Source organism: Carassius auratus, unplaced genomic scaffold (genome assembly GCF_003368295.1).
Source record: "Carassius auratus strain Wakin unplaced genomic scaffold, ASM336829v1 scaf_tig00022040, whole genome shotgun sequence".
In the NCBI taxonomy this organism is placed as follows: Eukaryota; Metazoa; Chordata; class Actinopteri; order Cypriniformes; family Cyprinidae; genus Carassius; species Carassius auratus.
The window spans coordinates 45,854-52,585 of NW_020525156.1; the positions used below are offsets into that span (position 1 = coordinate 45,854).

The 6,732-nt window shown below is 36.3% G+C and overlaps 1 long non-coding RNA gene across 1 annotated transcript; it reads right to left on the bottom strand.

The window, feature by feature from the left end:
* Positions 1-503: 503 nt before the first annotated feature.
* LOC113077242 (uncharacterized) lies at positions 504-1,181 on the bottom strand. Its single transcript, XR_003281281.1, has 3 exons — positions 1,156-1,181; positions 991-1,032; positions 504-846 (listed from the first exon to the last, which is right to left on the bottom strand). It is a non-coding gene; the product is annotated as an uncharacterized LOC113077242 (long non-coding RNA).
* Between the last annotated feature and the right edge of the window lie 5,551 nt (positions 1,182-6,732).

The window sequence follows — 6,732 nt, forward strand, 5'->3', positions numbered from 1 at the left end:
GACATGAAGCTCTGCATTTCCGGTACTGATCGACTGCCTGTGTCCTGCGCACAGATTTCGAAATACTCTTCCACACAAATTACATAGCAAACGATTACAATGTAGTCTGTGCACGCGAGCGCACTTCCGAAAAAAATCGGCCGGAAAAACACCAAAAACGGGCGATTGCGTATTTTAAGCAAAAACCGGCCGGTTCCGATTAATGGCCGGTCAACCGGTGCATCCCTACTGTGAAGTAACATTACCAAACAATGAACAGCTGTGTTTTTAAGATAACGAAGATAAACACAGATTAAAAAATATAGTAACACAAGTATTGCTCATGGTAAGTTCATGTTAGTTAATGTTAACAATTCAAACCATATCCTAAAGTTACAAACAAATAATTTACTCTAATTTAAATAATACTCTGATGTTTAAATCATTTAAAATGAGAATGTATGTGTGCTCATGCCATTTTTGTTTGTAAGAAAAAATCAGATTAGATATCATATCGCAATATATATCGCAGAAAAATAAGATATCGCAATGTCCTTTTTCCCCAATATCGTGCAGCCCTAGTATTGAGACCAAAAAAAAAAATATTATAATTCAACTAAAACGCAAAAACGGAATCAACAACCAAAATCAACCTTACTTTTTAGTGGTCTTTCTCTCATATGCTGTGATTCTGTTTTTTATATAATACTTCACCGCCTGCCAGTCTCGTTCACCGAGGGCTTTGGGGGCTGCTGTAATGCATGCAACGCAGTCGACTTTTCCAGGAGTAACTCCCGAGTGAATAAATTTCATCAGTCTCTTCTACAGCCGCAATCTCCACCTCACTCCACTTTCTCTTCCTAGGAACTAATGACAAGAAAATTACATTAATTGCACTGCATATGTTGTAGGTGCAAGACTGGATTATTTTTATACTACTGTATTCTTTATGATGTGGTTGACCTTTTATAAATAAAGTAAATAAAAACTATTACAGGACAGGTTCCTTACCTGATGTTACTTTCATGACCTCCCGTGTCCTCTCTGGAGATCCTTTAGAAACACAATCATATACATTTCTAAATCAAACTACTAATTACTGATAGGCTGTTTGGGGGGAATTCTTGATATTCTAATTGCTTTAAACATTTTAAACTGCCTGTTCATACGTCTTACCTTCATTCGTGTTTACTGGCCTGCTGCCATTCACTCCTGAAGTGCCTGCTTGAAGGCATGATTTAATTATTATTTAACTAATGGAAATTACAAACATCTTAAAAAAGTGTGTTTACAAATCTTTACCTGTCTCACTTGACGTCACATGAGAATGATCTGACAGTTCTGTTTCACTCTCTATCCCAGGATCAGGCTCAACGCACTCTGAAATATAGTCTTCGTATTCAGAGATATGCACAGATTCTTCCAAAGTCACTAGGACACGCTTGACAGGTAGTTTAAACTCGATTAACAGGTTACATACCCTGTTAATAGTGTTCCCTCGGGTAATCTGTAATATTTCCTGTGGATACGAATATCATGTCCCAGGAAATCAGCAAGTTGGTCCATTTCGGTGTCGTTCATGTTAAGAACCCTAACCCTAGTCCATGTTGATTTGGAAGACAACCTGTAATCAGACAAATATAAAGGTCTTGAGAATTCTACACAAATTATATTATGCATATAATACAATCCCCACTTAAACAAGGTGTCCCCATAAAGACAGTTAAAATACAGGTCAATGTCCCCAGAAGGTTTCATGGAAATAATGCAATCCCCACTTAAACAAGGTGTCCCCATAAAGACAGTTAAAATACAGGTCAATGCATGTCCCCAGAAGGTTTCAAATATCATCACTTGTTCGTTCTATCCTCAATTTACACATGAGCACAACAGCAGAAATAATAGCCTACAATTTGATGTTGGCCGAGCGTGAGTTGGGGCAATTTCTTGTAATTCTCATCATGACATTACGATAAATAATCTTACTGTGGTTTTGTCTCTTACAAAGAGATCATTAGAGACCTATTGGTTTAACGTTTAGACATTATACAGTTGTATGCAGAGCAGTACACAATCAAAATATTTCTTGGTGAGTCGTATACCTTTTAAATAGTGTTGTCACGGTACCCAAATTTCAGTATTTGATACCGATACCAGTGAAAATCCATGGTTCTCAGTACCAAAGCAAATCACAAAAATATGCCAATTAAAAAAATATATATTAATAAAATAATAAAAATAAAACCAATGCCATTCTTTATACTTATTTACAATTGTGTTTAAAATTTTTCTACAGGTTATATAATTATGAAAAACAGTAAATAAGTTTCACCCAAATTTAATTTGTCTTTTAATTTATGAAATTTAAACATTTTATTTTTGGTAAAAAGGGGATTTGCTATTAAAATTAAAACATGGAAGAAATAGTGATTTATTTCTTAAAAAAATAAAGTTTAAAAAAAATTTTAACAGTAGTAAAAGTATCACATACATTTTACTAAATAATAGTAATATTTAGTAGCACAATGCCTTTATGTAAAAATTAACTTTTAGGCCTAATGAATGCATATTTGTCATTTTAACTGAACTTAAGACTGGTGGTGATGCTTAAGATATTTTTGGTCATTGAGGGTTTCTGTAAGAAAAATAGTAATAGATCATAATTATTATTAAAGGATAATTTTACTATCATACTAATGTATATACAATGCACTATGAATTGATGAGCTGCTGGGTTCATGAATATTAATCACGTTGTCTGCGTTCGGTCAAACTGATTTGCTGAAATCAAAACAGGGTCGGTGCTAGTTGAGCGTCAGCCAATGAAATTGCCATTTGCACATTAGCTCCGGCCACTACCGGAGAAACCGGAGTGTCTTCTGCTTGTTCGAAAATGAATAATTGTAAATGAACTCCATTATTTTGACAGGAGAAGACAACAAAGAATAGTTTACATGTAGCGTGTCGATTCAGCGTGGTAAGACTCTCGCGCTCTCTCTCTTTGCATGTGTGAGAAACAGCGCTATCAGTAAAGCGACGGTGAGTCGTGCGCCTTCACACAGAGTTTACAGAGCATCAAATACAGGTGCACTGTGCGTCCATTGAGATGAACTGAAGAGTTCAGATCGCTTGATGGAGAGAGAACTCTGAAGCTCAGATGCTGAAATTAATACAAGCGTCATGCGCTTCAGTCCATGTAGTAAACAAACTTGCACGTCTCTGCCATTCATTAATTCACACAGAGACGCGCAGAACACGGATTCTTTTGCGGCTTAACATTTACAGATACTGGTCCATACGGAGATTTGATTTGATTAATTTACGCTAACTTTGACAAATTTCATGACTGTCCATATTAAAATGTAAGTTTCATTTTCATGACTGGATTTTGAGATTCCATCCTCGTTTTCTGCTTCACGGAAATCATAGCGCTGAACCGGGTTTGAACGAGACCTCGGTACTACCAATACTTAAAGAAACCTGGTACCGTCACATTTTTAAAAATTTTGTACCGACTTGGTACCAAAGTACCGGGTCTTTTGACAACACTACTTTTAAACCCTGTCACAGTTAAATGTGATCTTCAGACCACAAACTTATAAGAATAGGGAGTTAAAAAGGTAGATATTTTATGTAACCCTAATGGACAGACTTTGGACAGGCAAGTAATTAATGTTGTTACTTACAAATACACTTCGTTCTTTCCAGTGGTGGTACACATTCACTGGTTGGAGATGCATGGTCAATTTCTGACCATACCTGTAATAAAAAATAATTATCATTTGAGGCTATGAAATTACAAAACAGATAAGGCACTTTATTGAGACTGAATAACAGTATTACAAAACAAAAACAAGGGGAAACAACACTTTTCCTTTTGCTAGAAATTATTAGGGCCAACATGTTTTATTGTTTTTGCTCTGTACACAAGCACAGTGGATTTAAAATAAAGACCTGAGGTTATTACCAACTTCTGTTTAGAGAATGTTTCTATCCATCTTTTATGGACAGTGTATGAGGGTAGCCATTTTAAATACATGGTCTCCAAATTCCAGCGGGCAAAGTAATTAGACGAACAATATTTTAGGAATTTATAATGGTTTTTACTGACGGATGTACCCCAATGAACTATATAGGAAAACTGCTACGGTGCACCTTATAGTTTGCAAAAAACAGTAGGAGGATCATAATAGTTTTTAGTTGTATAAATAAACAAAAATTGTATCAGCAAGAAATTACATACGAGTTCCAATGGTTATCCTTAAGAGGACTAGGATTCCATCCTCACTAAGCCAAAGTGTCCCCATAAGGACAGTTAAAATACAGGTCAATGTCCCCAAAAGCTATCATAAATACTCATTACTACCTATTAGGTTTAAGTGCCAACCAAATTTTCAGGATTGTTTAGAGGGCGTTTGTATCCATCGTTTGTGTTAAGTTGTTTAAAATGTTGAAACCGATATAATTATATTACAATTTGTCATTCATAAATGTAAATACGTATCGTAAATGTGCGCAAAAAATCCAGTATGCCCTAACAGGGTTGGGACAAAGCCTGTAATAATGCCATCCTCGCATCGTTCTGTCAAACACATTCTGATCAACATTGTTGCTGGGAAATAATTACTATAATATAATGTATAATGTGCAGCTCTGAAACTAAATGGTTAATAAAAAAACCTGCCTTATTACCTGTGTGGTCTGTTTGTGAGGGTATCACAGAATCTTCTGCTGTTTAAGTGACTGGATGTGATTCTGGGCCCAGCTAAAAATCAAATAAAAAAAAAAATCAATGCTACAGAAAGTGTAGAATGATTTTTAACTAAAGTACATACAGGTCCTCCTCAAAAAAATTGCATGTTGTGATAAGTTCATTATTTTCCATAATGTATGATAAAAATTTAACTTTCATATATTTTAGATTCATTGCACACCAACTGAAATATTTCAGGTCTTTTATTGTTTTAATACTGATGATTTTGGCATACAGCTCATGAAAACCCCAAATTCCTATCTAAAAAAATTAGCATATCATGAAAAGGTTCTCTAAATGAGCTATTAACCTAATCATCTGAATCAACTAATTAACTCTAAACACCTTGCAAAAGATTCCTGAGGCTTTTAAAAACTCCCAGCCTGCGATTACTTCATCAAAACCGCAATCATGGGTAAGACTTCGACCTGACTGCTGTCCAGAAGGCCATCATTGACACCCTCAAGTGAGAGGAGGGTAAGACACAGAAAGAGAATTTCTGAACGAATAGGCTGTTCCCAGAGTGCTGTATCAAACCTCAGTGGGAAGTCTGTGGGAAGGAAAAGCCAGGCAAAAAAACGCTGCACAACGAGAAGAGACCGGACCCTGAGGAAGATTGTGGAGAAGGACCGATTCCAGACCTTGGGGAACTGTGGAAGCAGTGGACTGAGTCTGGAGTAGAAACATCCAGAACCACCGTGCACAGGCATGTGCAGGAAATGGGCTACAGAGAAGCAGCACTGGACTGTTGCTCAGTGGGCCAAACTAGTTTTTTCGGATCAAAGCAAAGTTTGCATGTCATTCGCAAATCAAGGTGCCAGAGTCTGGAGGAAGACTGGGGAGAAGGAAATGCCAAAATGCCTGAAGTCCAGTGTCAAGACCCACAGTCAGTGATGGTCTGGGGGTGCCATGTCAGCTGCTAGTGTTGGTCCACTGTGTTTTATCAAGGGCAGGGTCAATGCAGCTAGCTATCAGGAGATTTGGAGCACTTCATGCTTCCATCTGCTGAAAAGCTTTATGGAGATGAAGATTAGTTTTTCAGCACGACCTGGCACCTGCTCATGTCCAAAAACCACTGGTAAATTTTTACTGACCATGGTATTACTGTGCTCAATTGGCCTGCCAACTCTCCTGACCTGAACCCCATAGAGAATCTGTGTGGTGATTGTGAAGAGAAAGTTGAGAATACGCAAGACCCAACACCTGGATGAGCTTAAGGCCGCTATTCGAAGCATCCTGGGCCTCCATAACACCTCAGCAGTGCCACAGGCTGATTGCCTCCATGCCACGCCGCATTGAAGCAGTCATTTCTGCAAAAGGATTCCCGACCAAGTATTGAGTGCATAACTGAACATAATTATTTGAAGGTTGACTTTTTTGTATTAAAAACACTTTTCTTTTATTGTGTCGGATGATAATATGCTAATTTTTTTGAGATAGGAATTTGGGGTTTTCATGAGCTGTATGCCAAAAATCATCATATTAAAACAATAAAAGACCTGAAATATTTCAGTTGGTGTGCAATGAATCTAAAATATATGAAAGTTTATTTTTTATATATTACATTATGGAAAATAATGAACTTATCACAATATGCTACATTTTTAGAAGGACCTGTACAATTGTAAACTGCAAAAAAAAAAAAATGTTTTTTTAAAAGTGATCATTTTTGTTATGTACATGCAATGATTTTCTGTTCTACATTTATTATTAGTAGTCACTTCTCTAAAGTAATGATCCAATTTATTTGAATTGCGATGTTGATTGTATTAGAATTTAGACATGGACAGAACAGATTAATAATCTAGTTTAATATATAATTGCAAAAATGAATGCAAGTTATGAAGTATAATGGGTCTTAAGTATCAAACAAACATTGAAAGAGTTGCTTTTAACTTGTTACAAAAATCAGTCAAGATAAATATTATGAATTCTCCAAAACTTTATTAACCTGTGGCCATCATCTATACTTTCTTACCTTGGGATTGGAGTGGGACACA